Source organism: Hibiscus syriacus, unplaced genomic scaffold (genome assembly GCF_006381635.1).
Source record: "Hibiscus syriacus cultivar Baekdansim isolate YM2019G1 unplaced genomic scaffold, ASM638163v2 tig00110989_pilon, whole genome shotgun sequence".
Classification (NCBI taxonomy): Eukaryota; Viridiplantae; Streptophyta; class Magnoliopsida; order Malvales; family Malvaceae; genus Hibiscus; species Hibiscus syriacus.
Window position 1 is genome coordinate 47821 of NW_024062943.1, and position 16106 is coordinate 63926.

Below are 16106 nucleotides of genomic sequence, written 5' to 3' on the forward strand. Positions count from 1 at the left end.
ATGAAACACGGGAAGGGGCAAGTTTGGAGTAAATTATGGGACAAGATTGCTGGTTAATTACTAGATTGTTGGGGGGATTGCTGTGATTGTTTCAGTAGGATAGACTAGGACAGCAGAGATGCCTCATTCTCCAGCGTTGACACTCTCCAGGGAAGGAGCTGAGAGGGGAAACCCACAAAAAGATGGCGTAGTTTGGAGGGCGGGTTGAGTGTACAAGAAAAGATGACGACCTTGCTTTGTTCAATGATATGCAGTCCAAAGGAAGGGAGGATTTCTTGCTTAAGTCCTTGGATGACGCGGAAGACTCATTTTGTAATTTTCTGTTTTGCCTTTTGATTTCACTTGTATTGGCCTATTTTCCCGTGAATTAAGGAATATAGACTAGTGTCTGCAAACTAACGTCATTGTTTGTTTTCTTTGGTTTTGAATTATTGTTTGCAGCTACAAAACTGAAATATTTTTCAGATTTCAAGCTTGGAATATCTGTTCCTGTTCGAGGGTGACTAGTGAACTCCTTGTTGCAGATGAAGAGAAAAATGACTATGAGTGGTAGGTCATAATTTCCTCTTCATGTTAGTTGGCGTGTTCATGTTTGGTGTATGTTAGAATAAAGTCATTGCCAATGGCCTAGCAAGAAATTATTGTTCTTTGATAATTTTTTCCATTTATTGCATGCTATTGAGCTGTTTTAGTACTTTGAAGTTTCTTGGCCCTCACAAATTGTCATTCTTGGTGATTTGAAGGTTATTAACTCCTCCTGACACCCCTTTTTCCTTCGTTGGATGATGAGCCACTTCCAGCTAATTGCTCGCAGGGGTAGACCTCAGACTCAACCCATTTCCATATCAAGATCATCCACAGTATGTTGCCATATCACTTGTATGGAATGAAAATATGTGTATTAATGAAATAATTCAACATTCATTATAGTTTTATCTTGAAAGTCTGATCTTATTCTTTCTAAATCTTCACCCTTATCCTCTATGAACAATATGCAGATGGACAAGAGTTACAGAAGCAGTAGAGGCAGTCCAAGTCCAAATCGTGTAAGTCCTTCACCTCGGTCTGGAAGTAGCACACTCCAATCTAGAGGAAGGCCATCTTCAGCACCTCAGTCCAGTCCAATAAGGCAACCTACTCCAACTCGGAGACCATCTCCTTCCCCTTGTAAAAGTTCAGCACCTGCTCGAAGGTCTTCAACACCTACTCCTCAAAGGACAAGCACGGAGGGAAGGGGAACATCTCCTATGAGGACAGTAGGGGAAACTCTACATCACCAAAAATTAGGGCCTTGCAGTCAAATACCCCGGTCTTCTCAGATGCACCGCCTAATCTTCGTACTTCTCTGGCTGATCGACCCATCATCATATGTGAGAGGCTCCTCCCCTGCATCTAGAAATGGAATGGATGCAAGATTTGGCAGGAAATCAATGTCGCCAACTGCATCTAGAAGTGTCAGCTCATCTCATAGTCATGATCGGAGCCAATTAAGTTTGTACAGTAAAGGGTCTATAGCATCATCTGGTGATGATGATGTAGACACTCTACAGTCTATTCCTCTTAGTGGATCTACCCTTTCTGTTTCAAGGAGGCTTGGCACATACACAATTAATAAGGGGCCAACCACCTTTAACAAGAAATCAGCTAGAGGTTTTCACCAGTTCTGCTCCAAAATGTTACTTTGACTCTGCTCTTCGTCAAATGGTATTTATTACTTTTTTAGGTTAATATGCATCTGTTACATCAGTTTGGGGATACAAGTGTTAAAATATTAGTAGTTAACTTGTGTGCTCTAATGTTCTGAACCTACCTTGCTTTATTTGCTACAGTTTATTTAGTTCCTTTCTGAATGACTTGCAACAGATGATTGTTTTATTCCAGTATTTTTGCTAAGACATTGTAAACTTTGACTATTTGATAATGGAAAGAGATGCGGAAGATCAATGTAAAATCTTTTCATTTTTGTTGCCATGTGTGACTGTGTTGTTTCTCTGGTAGAGTATTCTCAAATTACTGTGTCATGTTCGGATAATTCCATATATCTAGAGGCGGTAAACTTGATGGTATAGTTTAAATTGATGGGTTTGATGTGATCCTACTAGTTGGTAAGCATTGTGTGAGAGCCATGGTCAGAATTAATTGCTAGATGAAGTTTTTGGCAGTGACTTCAATGCTTAATTTAATCTAGTATGTCTGAAAGGGGAAAGAAAGTCAGAACTCTAGAACTTATTGAACTAGTGCATTCTATTTATCACATTTCATATTTAAGTAAACTTTTGGAGCTGTTGGCTTTCTTTTGATGTGCTAAATAACTCTAGAACTTCAATGCAGTCTGCATGGTCTATATCTTTACTACTAAACAAAAGAATTTTAAGATAGTTATGAAAGAATTCACACGGTGTCTGTTTCCCCTGATGCATTTACTTGTTCATTTAGACTTTTTGTGCATAATTAATTCATATCAAATGTGCTTGATCATCACACAGACCTATAGTTCATTGTAATCAATATTTGATGCAGGATCATCGGAAGAGTCCTCCAAATATGTTCAGACCTCTATTATCTAGTGTTCCAAGCACACTTTTTATGTTGGGAAGGGAAGTTCTGCACATCCATCTTTGATGTCAAAGAATTCATCTGTTGCCACCAGCGGTAATGTAAATTCTGATCAAGGTACAAGTTCTTTGTTTGATACTGAAGGAAGCGACCAATATGATGACATGGCAAGTGAATCCAGAAGGGGACCTTATGCCAATGTTCTAGAAGAGGTTTTTGCCTTCGATAAGATGGATGTAGTAAACCAGGATGCTAGCTATATAAAGGAGTATATTCTTAATGAAGAGCTGATAGAGACTCTGCAATGCAATGTGACCCAGGCCACTTTGAGTTAAGTCACCATGGTCTTGAAGTGGAAATGAGTTCAATTCTGATGCTCTGTGTGACAGGGGAGACCTTTCAGAAGTTGATAGTTTGAGAATACAAAACTATGTTCTAAATGTGGTTGCAGGTATCATGTTATTGAGCAGGTTGAAGAAGAAATCAGTCTTTGCACAGATTGCAGTAGGCAACAGGATATGATTGCTGGTGACATTTCTGATGCAGAGAATTACCTAGGGTTGTCTATGAAATTTCTGAAGAGGATAAACCCTTTCCTGAATGGTCTGGTTCACCTTTGCAAGTTACTAATGCAGTTGATCCCTGTATTTCTCATCATGAAAAAAATATCAAGCTAAGTGAAAATTTCTCTCTAGAAATTCTCTTGGAGGTTCTCTGGCAGAGGGAGGTAGCGGATGCTTGGTTATCACCAAGAGATGGCTAAATCAACTGCTTTTATCTACCTGAGATGGACACTGAAGGTCAGCAGTTGAATTACTCTGATGAACATTCTGGTTTGAAGGTTAATACCGCAGAATTTGTAGTATTCAGTGCTGTTAAAGAGGTCAGGCAGTAACAAGGGGCCTGTTGTTCTAGGTAGGACCTTTTCTACCCTTCCATCAGAAGATCTTCTTATGCAAGAGACAGTTCTAACAGTTTTAGAAGCTCTGTTGGACATGGAAGTGTATCTGCATCATCCTCTGTCGAATTGGGCTCATGTAGACAAACAGATACACGGGTACAATTGAATGGTAGAAAATCTGAGTTGGAGATTACAGATATGACTTGAATTCAAAGCCTCAAAGCTTTACTTTGTCTCAAAGTTCAAGCAATAATTACCAAGCTTTAAGTCTTGCATCTAGTACGAATGATGAAAATTTTGAGGGTTCTGTTTGTAGTCTGAAATTTGAGGAAGCAGAGGAAATAGCTGTTGTTTCTCTAGCAAAAGCTTCAGAAAATTCAGAGGCAGATTCATCATTCCTGATGTTGTTGCCATTCCCAAATCTGATGGTATTGAGTGGAATGGAAGTAGGCGAGAACTGATACTTCAACCTCTGGCCATCAGAGGACAATTCAGCGGCACTATTTCTCCCAATGACGATAGTATTTCAAATGAAAATGGAGATAACTTACCAAGTAGTGCCAGGATAGCCTCAGGTGTTGAAGCACTAGCCACTACTCTATATCCTACACTTGAAGAACATGGTATGCGAAATGATACTCCTGATGTAGATGCAGTTGAGGCTGCTGGCCACCGCTCTTTGACTACAATCTCAGAATTGAAATTGATAATTCCTGTCACAGTTCCTGCAGTTCAGAACTTGATGGCTTGTCTCCAAATTCTGAGAAGGAAAAGAAGAGATCCATGGATCTTTTAGATGTTATACCTTTAGATGTGGATGTTACTGCTTCTGTTGAGCATAATATCTCAGATCACGCAGGTATGCAGTTATTTCATTTTGTCTCTCCATCTATTTGCACTTCAACATGAGAAATTTTATTTCCATTCTTCAGAAGTTTCTTGATATGTCTATTATCATCTGTGATAAACATTTTATGATTCAGATGTTTTAATACTTCATGAACTATCCATAGTAGTCCTTTTGAGTTTTGAAAGTTAGATTTCTTTCTTCAACCATTGTTGTTTTCTTGTAGTTTTTTATAAGATCGTAAATAAAACACTAAAAAATACTTTTAATTCTTCATTAATAGCCATCATGATTGACCCTTTTTTCTTTTTCTTTGGGTAAAGGTTCAAGTTTGTCATTCTACCTGGTCTGTGACCAAATTTACCACTCGTCTTTTAGCTGGGTGCAATTTTAACGTTGTACATTTAGGTTGGCTAAAAATTGGGCAAAAGTTATTATGAATGGATATTCCATGTAGAACAGTATCTTTTATCGTTTGTGATAAAATTAAACCAGTTGGTCTAGTATGATGATGCACTAGATCTCTTAAGTAAGGTCATGGGTTCGAATCATGGCTTTGTGAATGGAGCAAATTGGGTTAGGAGGGTGTTCCGTAATGAGCCTCTGCAGTACCCAATTCAAATTAGTCAGTCAATAGATCAGATTTCGATAAAATTAAAGTAGTATTAAGTATTAACTATTAAATCTGCATTTTCGGAGATGGTGACAAGTTTACATATCACTTTAAGTAGATTGGCAATTAGACTTTTTTTTTAAAATAATAATTGGACGTCTCATTTTTTTTTTTGATAGAAGAATTGGATGTCTCATTAAAAACCCCCTTCGTATTTGTTGAATACTAAAGCGGTATGTCAACAAACATTAACATTGGAAGGAAGAAAAAAGTAACTCGAATATTATTAGAAAGAGAATCCAGTACAACTTAAGAACACGAGACAATCTTGCTCAGGATAGACTCCAGAACAGAACTGCACACCAACTCCCTAAAACTCTAACCAGACACCAATCCCTTCTTTGCTAAGTTATATGCCTCCCAATTTACACTTCTCTGAATTTGCCGTAGAATCACATTTCGCTCCATCACTTGAAAGACAACCTCCCTCACAATAGGCTCAAAGGAAACGGGGCAAGAAGCCCGATTTTTTATTCAATCGAAAGTGTTAGAACAGTCACTTTCCAAAATCAAAAGCCCCTTTGATTCCCACTCCAACTCCACGAAGAATTACAATCCAGCTCTTACTGCTAGCAGTTCAGCCAAGACAGGAGGACCAGGCCTTATAGAATCTGAAAAGGATCCTAGCAAATTACTGGCTGAATCACGGAGTAAGCCTCCAATACCTCCAGCACTCCTATCCCTGATAACCGCTCCATCAACATTAACTTTAAAGAAACCCGAGAGAGGAGTCCAAGAGGAGGAAGGAGAAACTTTCTTCTTTAAAACCGAACAGGTATCCCGCTAATGATGGATCACCGATAAGGCAAATTGGACCTTATCCTGTTTCTTTTGCTCTTTTAAGCCATCTCTATTCAAATCTGCTGTTCAACATTCAACCCTTACAATGATAATATTTAGAAACTGCCATATTACTTTAATATTTTGGCCTTTCTAATAAAGTTGTACTCTCAGGAAGCATATAATTGTCAGTGATTCTATTTTCAATTCTGTCCAGTTACATGGTTTGAGTTCGTCACAACCTTCATAAGGTTTTCATTCCCCAATTTATAGCAGCCAATCACTACCAATTCTGGGAAAGCTGGTGGATAAGGCAATTACTGCTCTGATAATAGATGTGAGGATGGACTTTTTGTTTTGAATGAGTTTTCATGGCTTCAATAAGAGATAAGGGATAAGAGAGAAGAGTATGAGTTGTTTGCCCTTGAGTTTAGATTACCCCCACAGATATGTTACCAATTCGTGTTGTTCAGAGAATTTACTTTACATGGCAGTATGACCAATATTTTTTTTCTAAGTGAATGTTATCATTATTCTCTAAGTTATTTTTATCTTGGATTCATGGTCATAAAGGTCTGGTATTTCTTCCTCCTTACTGCTTGTCACAAAAAGGTAAGGAAGGGATAGACAAGCATATTGAATATATAAACTGTGTACTGGCATGTATTGACAATCACAACATTAGATCATTAGGGTGCGTTGGTTCACGGAATGTAAGATTACCAGTGGGAATAAAAGATTACGAGGGAATAGGATTACTGGAATGTTGTTTGTGTTTGGTTGGTTTAGCAGGAATGTAATTACCATGTTGGTTAAAGGAATAAAAGATTATTGGAATATATATTTGACCAAATTGTTTATTATATATTTGTTTTTTTAACAAGTTGGAAAATATTTATATATATATATATATATATTTTCTTTAAAAAATTTAAATCATAAAAATTTATATAATTTTTTACAAAATTGAAAATATAAAAAAAGATTTAATGAAGGGTAAAATTTATTTTACCCTTGAACTTCATATAAAATTTTAATTATAGATTTTTTTTGTAAATCTAAAATAGTTTAAGGATAAATTGTAATAACTTCGTAGAATTTATTATTAATAACAGAAAAATGATATTTTTGAAAGAAAAAAATTTAAGGGCATTTTAGTCCAAAACACCAGTAATCCAACAATACTTAAAAAAAAGATAATGACATTCCCAGTAATATACCTAAAAAAATCTACTATTTGTAATGTAAGATTATCGGGAATGACATTCCCGGCAACCAACGGGGGAATGTGGATTCCATTCCCATGGGAATCTCACATTCCTCAACCAAACACACCCTTAAGTGCAATTGATCTTAGGTGTTGAGAAAGAGGTATAACAGAGATCATTGTGCCAAAAGCTATCAGCTGTTGCTATGATGTGACATATCCTTTATTAGATAACCTGAATGACATTTTTTTGTTGTAGTGTTTTCTGCTTAGGAGTGCATTAACTCAAATTGGAAACTAATGCTTGCTTTGCAATGAATCATACCCATGCATACCGTTCTGTTATCATGCTGAACTCCATTTGCCATCCTGTTAATTTTTTCCCCAATATTTGCACTGCCAAACTAATTTTAGTTACAATTATTTTAACTCTGTTTCGTACGTAAGAATAGATGATTTGACCTATGTCTGTCAAAAATGATATTCCTCGGTTTGTGGATCAGATATATTTTTGTTTCTTGATGTCAATGCCTTTCCGAATTTAGGCTTGCTGGGTAGAGTGGAAAGAAAATCGGAAGGATGGAAGATTAAAGGGGTAGAAAAGTGGAAAGATGGAAATACTTTTTTTCCAATGGTGTGCTTGGTAGGAAAGATGGAAAAATTGAAAGAAAATGTAATTTCTTACCATTTTTTGCTTGGTAGAGTTGAAAATGAGAGGAAAGAAAATAAAGCTTTGAAAAGCTACATAATTCTGAAAATAACTTACTTCTTTCACACATTTTCTCTATATTCTTTTCAAATTGGGAGATTTGTTTTTACACACGAGGATGTAAAATGATCATCTCTCATTTTTCTTTCCTACCAAACATATTTCAAATTTCATTTCTTTCCATTTTCACTCCCTCCCATTTACCACTAACCAAGCAAAGCTCTAGAGCCCAAAGATGCACACTATCTGATTATTGCTACGAGTTGCAATGATTTTGTTTAGTCTTTGATGGAACTTTTATGCTTTTTAACAGAATCAACTGTCATGGTAGAATGTCGTGGAGGAAGTAAGGCCAGAAGCCTGACATTGAGGAGGAAACGGACACAATACTTTTCTGTAGTTCCATTATCCATGATCTTGCCTACAGGCTGCAACCATTGCCATTGAAACCGGACCTTCAGTGCCATTGGCAGGTTCCAGGCCAATTGTGACGATCTTGGGGAAATCCACTTCTGACAGGAAAGACGTAAGTGGGCGAACTGTTGGTAGATGGACTTCGAAATCTCATAAATTCAGACAGAGGCGGGTAGAAACTGCTGTAAAATCCGTGCCTACCAAGACTGTAAATGATGAAAATGCCTATGAGCCTTCAAATCACAATGTTGATATTCCTAATAAGTGGACAGTATGAACCCTCCAAAGCTAGAATCCAAGTGTAACTGCTGTATAATGTGAGAGCAACTTTTTAAGTCAGACCAAACATGCAGTGCTTCGCCACCCTCCTCATAACTTTGCTACTCCTCCAGTCGTGTTTGGAGAAATGGCTAATGCTTTGTATTTTAAAATCTGACAGGAAAGACGTAAGTGGGCGAACTGTTGGTAGATGGACTTCGAAATCTCATAAATTCAGACAGAGGCGGGTAGAAACTGCTGTAAAATCCGTGCCTACCAAGACTGTAAATGATGAAAATGCCTATGAGCCTTCAAATCACAATGTTGATATTCCTAATAAGATGGACAGTATGAACCCTCCAAAGCTAGAATCCAAGTGTAACTGCTGTATAATGTGAGAGCAACTTTTTAAGTCAGACCAAACATGCAGTGCTTCGCCACCCTCCTCATAACTTTGCTACTCCTCCAGTCGTGTTTGGAGAAATTGGCTAATGCTTTGTATTTTAAAATCATTTTGTGGTTAATTTTTTTGGTAATGGGTTTGTCTTTGGTTCCACATTTATTTGTAAGAAATCCACCGGTTGCTGGTGGTGGCATAAATTGTAAAGTTATCTAGGTTGATATTAGTTAAGGCGGTGTGGGGGTGGGGGCATTTGTTTTTTCCCCCGAATCACCAAATTCTTTGTTAGTTATCGCTCTGTTTTGGGTCCTTTTCTTTGTAGTAGAAAGTGTGAACTAAGACCCTACCCCCATTCATATTCAATTGTTACGACTATTGAAAATATATTAGCTCAATTTGGTTAGCTTCTCCTCCATCTCCTTGGTAACAGGTACTGAGACATAGTGTCCATGCTTGATTTTGCGGCATGACATTACAGGTATGTACAAATTATCTGTCATTGGCTTCGAGACAGTTGTGGTGAATGTAGCAAAGTTAATATTGTTCCTTTGCTGTTCATGCTGATTTTCTTTTTCGTTTTAACTTTTCATCCTGGATTTATCTTTCTGTTTCTTTCTCTTGTATAAGTTATAGTAATGATATTCTTGTCGTGCATGTTTGCAGCCCTCTTCTGCAAGCAGATATAAAGTTGAGATTTATACATCCGAAACAAAATTTTGTTCTCAAATTCAAGGGTGTTCGTGTCTTGTTTGGTAGTTTAACAACATATCATCTTTTTTTTTTGCAGGAGAGAGTTTTCTCTAAGGGGGTGTTTGGTTCAAGGATTGTGGGATTCCCATGGGATGGGAATCTCACATTCCAATGTTTGGTTGGCCAGGAATCTCATTCCCGATAATGTTTTATTATCAATAGTAGATTTTTTTGGGTATATTATCGGGAATGCCATTACCTCCCTTCCTTTAGGTATTGTAATATTACCGGCGTTTTGGATTAAAATGTCCTTAAATTTTTATTTTTTTTCAAAAATATCCTTCTTCTGTCATTGAATAATAAAAATTCTACGAAGTTTAAATTACAAATTTATCCTTAAATTATTTTAGATTTACAAAAAAAATCTATAATTAAAATTTTATATGAAGTTCAGGGGTTAAATTTTTTTTATCTTTTCATTAAATATTTTTTATATTTTTAATTTTGTAAAAAAAAATTATATAATATTATGAATTTAATTTTTTAAAAAAATATAAAATATTTTACAATTTGTAATATTATACAAATATATAATAAGGATAATTTGGTCAAATATACATTCCAATAATCTTTTATTCCTTTAACCAAACACGGTAATCTTACATTCCTGTTAAACCAATCAAACATAAAATAGAACATTCCCAGTAATCCTATTCCCTGGTAATCTTTTATTCCTACTGGTAATCTTACATTTCGTGAACCAAACGCACTCTAAGAGCTATTGAAATGCAATGCATGGCTTTGTGAACCCTTCCCACTTCCCCAGCCCGTCCTTCATTAACTTGGTCAACAACTTTTGAGCTAGTCTTAACATCTGATATCTAAAGTTATGATTGGAGTTTGAAACTTGAAATTGCATGTATGTTCTTGTAACCCTCTAGACCGATGCGGAGGATCCGATCCGGAAAGTCATATTAGGGCCACCGGAGTGACCCACTGTAAAAATAGCGAAAAATTTAAAACTTTTATTGAAACATGTAACTTATAAAATCAGTTGTTACAATTTAAAATAAAACAGATTTCCAGACTCGTATAAATCAAAATACAATTACATGCCCCCTAATCACATTACCATTCTCTGCAACAACGCCGAAGAACTCCTTACTGAAGTCGATAGATGCACTGGTACAATTCTTTTAACTGAAAAGGTGAGTATAGAGTGAGCTTTGGAAAGCTCAGTAATACATAACTACCAATGATGCTGATGAACGTGCAAATACAGATAAACATATTTCCTTATTGTTTTCAAACATTTACAGATTTTTATGTTGAGCAGAGATCCTACTGATATTTCAGGTGGTAACAAACAATGAGCTTCAGTTCAGAGAAATATTTTGGATGACTGAGTTCAGAGATCAGAATAAGTTTTCTAGTGTGTTCCCAAAAACCATGTAACTTTTCAGATCTTTTTAAAACACATATATATATTATATATACCCCCATCCAACACATCATAATGTGTAGGTTCCCAGAACCATACACCCAACCCACACATCATGTAAGCCCTGAGCACAAAGCCGAGGAACCGGTAAGTAAGGCCCTGAGCACAGTCGAGGAACCTCCAAGTAATCTCTCAACAATACCCCCCAATAAAACATGTTCTGTCAGTAAACGATATAAAAAAAGCAAACATAATTCAAGTCAAGTATCATATCAGAATCCAAGTCATGTATCAGATCAGAATCCATGTCATATCAGATCAAAATCCAGGTCAGGTATCATAACAGAATTCAAATTTGAAATCAGATAAAATATTCATGTAATTAGGGAACACCAGAGTTTACAGGTATTATTTAGAGGTACTGTATCAGGCGAGAACACAGTTCTTCAGTATGTCGATAGAATGTTGGAATTTAGAATCTATTGGAAGAGTTCATTAACTGACATAATCAGTTATTCAGAATGTGAATTATCAGGATATTATCTTATTTGGACAGTTTTCAGAAGCTGTACGTAATCAGAAGGGTATTCAGAATCCTTTACATCCATGTCAATTGATCGGATAATCGAACAACTTGAGAACAAAGATTCAGAACCTTAACAATCTATGTCGACTGGTCAATTCATTTTTCTTCTAGGGTATTTACTCTTTAATACCACAAATTCTTGTATGTAGACCATTTTCGGAATCATCGCTGAATAAATCTTCCAATGTCTTTATTTCATTTCCACGCTTCCACAATATCATGAAATGCTGAGTACTTGATTAATTTGTTCATAACCCATTGTAATTGTACACTACGTAAATCATCAGAGTTTCCAGACTTATCCAAATCACTTATTAATCCTCGTCATTGAGGTTACCTAGTTCATTTAGCAGTCATGTCCATTCCAGTTACTTCAGATTTCCAGAGTAATTCAAACGTTCCTGAATTTCAGATACATGTTGTACTTCCATTTCATTCAATTTGGTCTTCGTGGTTGATTTGTCAAACCGACGTCCAATTCTTAGTACTGAATACGATCTAGAGCTGAGCTGAATACTTTCAAAATTTATCATCGAGCCAAACTTGAGAAGACGATACATGTTCCAGTAATATCTATGCCATTCAGGTATTGACATAGCTTTAGGGTTGATCTACTCACTTAAACTGTTTTCCATTACCTTTAAAGGTAATACCTATGCTTACTTGGATTCCTTAATTAATCCAAGACATTTACTTAATATAGGCCATAAGGGTATTTTGGTCATTTTGGTTTTCAGTTTTATCCAATCATAACAGAGCTCAAGGATATTCCATCATTCCTAAGCTTGGTGATATCTTGGGTCATTTCTATTACAGGGTAATTTGGTCATTTTACAGATCCACAGTATTTCAATCTTTTTCCTCCATCCGGTCTTATTATTAATTCCATTTATCATCTATTTCAGTCCGTTCGAACAATTCTGATAAAAGAGCACCCTCCGATAAATTGTTCTTCAGGTATTACTCATAACTCGGATATTTTCGGGTCAAGTGCCTTCTCGATTTTACAAACGCAATATTATGAATTTTTCTTTACAAAGACAGAATATTAATAATTAATTTGTACTTAATCGCGTTAAGTACAAATCCTCAAAGTGCTTTCTCCTTTAGGGTCAACTCTGACTATTTTACCTCTCAAGGGCATTTTCGTAATTTTTAACCAGATAATTTCGATCTTGAAATGATTCCTTAAAAATTCTAGTATCTAGTATAAACCTTATTGGGGTTAAACCCGGTTATCCATAATTTCCAAGTAAACTAACATTTCTTATGCACATCAATAGTTTAGCAGATCAATATTTTTTCAGATTTATTAATCCACTTCCAGGGACAATCTTGTCATTTTCCAACATAAGGGTAATTTCGTAATTTTACCTAATCGAAATATTCTCATAATTTATCATCTAAGTACCTTTAATGAGATAAATTATAATCTACATATCCATGGTTGATTCTTTTATCACTTAATTCAAGAACTTGTAATTTAATTCCAACTGTCCTCCAATTTCTTATAATAGTAATCTAAGCCATATTCAGTTACCTACTTTCTACCGTATTCGTATCTAGTGTAGATCTTCATTAATTATACATACGAGACCAACATTTCCATTCATGCATTTACCATACCAACATGTTCTATAAAACATAAAGAGGTAGTAAAGTATTACCTCGATTTCTGTGCAATACTGATCGACCATAAAATTCCATTCGAACGCCTTTGATCTTTAATTCAACTTCCAATAATTCCTCAGATATATATCAACAAAAATTATATAAAAAACGGAGCTTAATTACGATAAACGATCGAATCAGGTGATAAATTAGTGAAAAATAGCTTACCGGTTCGAATTTGGCGAAACGGACTTCGGTTTTCAGGACGTCGAAAGCATAAAATATGACTTTTCAGAAATTTGGAATTTTCGGTCAAAATCAAAGTCAACGGGTTTGACTGGCAATTTAGAGGCCTTCGGGTTCAAATTTCAAAAAACGGACAGTAGAATCGGATTTGGAACGTCGAAAAATGTCAGGATAGGTATACTCGGTCAAAGTCAAAGGTCGTTTAATGCCCGGTAAAAGCCAGTCAAAGTTTTGGTCAATAGTGGTCAACGTCGGTCAACGGTCAACGGGTCAACGAGTAGGGTAAACGGGTCGGGTTATGACCGGTCAAACCGGTCAACTATGCACCAAAACCGGTCAAACCGGTCACTTTTGTCTTCCCCACGCGCAGTGGCTGCGCTTGGGGGCTCGTGAACAGTGCTCTGATATCAGAAAATTTCCGGAAAAATTCCTAAAAATTATTTTAAAGCGATTTCAAGATACTTACAAAGCTTGGTTCAAAATTTTGAACGGCGGAGAGCTCGATTTCGACGAATCGGAAACTTTGACTGCTTCACCTCCTCAAGTGTCGCCGTCAACGGAGACCAAGGATGACACCGGCGGACTCGAAACGATGCAATGAACACGATGGTGCGGGAGGTGTCGTAAACGGATGACCCGATCGTTGTGAATCGATGAAAAACCAACTAAAATCGAGTTATTACCGACGGTACTTCCGACTAAAATTAACGACGAACGGAGATGATTCACGACGAAAGGTTTGAGGGGGTTTTGTTCCTCGGTTGACAACAAACACGATGGTGGTTTCGGCTCATCGATCGGAGGTCGGACGACGAGTAGATCGGAGTTGAAAGAGGGGTTGACGAGAGAGGGAAAACTGGAAAAATTTCTAGAAACATATAGGAGATTGGGGTTTATAACATCTCATAATTAAAAATGGCCAAACCAAGAGTTTAGCCACTGAACTTCATGCACTTCATAAAACGGTATGTTAACTTTAAAATTTTGTAATTTAACCCATTGTTTCTTTCAAAATACCAAATTAAATCCACCACTTTATAATTTCTTAATTTTAACCCATAAATTGAGGTGTTACAGTTCTTTTCAGCAGCCTTGATATATGTCATAGGGTAAGAGTTATCTGAAAGCCGAGAGTAGGGTTTTTCTTTAATTTAACTCATATTTAATTTATTTTTCTAGATCATATAGTTATAGATGTTGTGAAAAGATTGCAAAACTCCAATCACATTTGTCCAAGCAGGCTCTATCAATTATTTGATTCTGATCGAAGGAAATTGATCTTCATGTACTTGGACACTTGGACTTGATGATGGGGTCAGTATGTAAAGCGAAAATCATCGCCTTTTTGAAGAAAAAGAATACCAGATTTAAAGACAGTTAATGTGGTTTGCTCATTTATTTAACGGCAGTTGAGTTAACATATTTCAAGTCAGTTTCTTTGATAAATTAATATTTCTTTTACTTTGTTAAATGTTTTTTGTTAAAAATTTTAAAGTCAAAATTTTAAATTTGATTATCATTATTTTGAATAACTAAATTTTATAAAGTATACGTTTAAAATTTATCTCTTAAGATTTTGAAAATATTTTTTTACATTTTTATTAATAATAAATTTTAAATAATAGAAAATTAAAGTTGAATATTTTTCACAAGAAGGTTAATAAAGATCCATTTTTTTTACATACAATAAAGAACCATTTGAATATAACAGATGGAGTTATGTATTTATTGACCAATAAGGTGGTGATACATTATAATATTCTCTCTTTAGAAATATTAATAAAAAATATTTTAAAAGTTTAGTGTCTGTCAAGTGTAGTTACCCTAAAATATTATTATATTTGTTAATAAAAAGGTTTGATGCACTTTTTATTGTCTAAATTATAATTTGGTGTCTAAAGAATTTTTTGTTAACAATAGGTACCTAACATTTCAAACGTTACATTTTTAGGTGTCTGGACCATAACAACTGTTAATTTGACTATTATCTGACACGTTTTACGCTCTGAGTATTTTATTTTTAATTTTTAAAAAAAAATCCCAACCGTCCCCTCCTCTATTCTTCATTCCACAACTGATCACAAGAATGGAAAGATGGTTATAGACAGCGACAATAACGACCGTCGATGGCAATAATGACAATGATGACAATTAAATTTAGGGTTATGGTTAAGGGTTGAGGGGTTTAAGTATTTAGGGATTTTAGGTGATGTCAAAGGTAATTACTGGTCAATGGGCGACGATGATAGATAAGTGACCTTTCGGCGATAGAGATGGTGGTAGGAGATAACTGGAGATAATCGACGACGGCTGAAAATGTGTTCAAATTGATAGATTTTAGGGTTTTGGGGTTATTTTGAAATTTTAAAAAAGAATGGGTTTTTATAAATACATTATTTTTTAAGTTTTTTCTTTATTTTATAAATAATATTTGTATTATTAAAAAATAAAAAAATATAACAGTAAGCAGTATAACGGAAAAAAATGTTAAACATAACTATTTTGAAGTATAATTTAAGTAGAAAGTGAATTAAGCCATAACAATGAAATTTAATGGAATGAAGATCTGAATTAATGGGAAGAGAGGTACAATACAAGTCAAAGAATGGAAGGGGGCAAGTGGGAGAAGACATGATTAGGCATATTCAGTGGGAAGCTTGCACAAGGCGAAGACCGTTAGTTGTTTTGTTTTTTATTTTGACATTGAAAATGACCAAACAAATGTCCATTGCGATTGACCTCTCATTTCAACCTTGGTTTCTGTCTTGCATTTCAAAGGATTCATCA

At 35.6% G+C, this 16106-nt stretch overlaps 1 pseudogene; it reads left to right on the forward strand.

The window, feature by feature from the left end:
• Window positions 1-9129, forward strand: LOC120149156 (annotated as a pseudogene).
• The last annotated feature ends 6977 nt before the right edge of the window (window positions 9130-16106 follow it).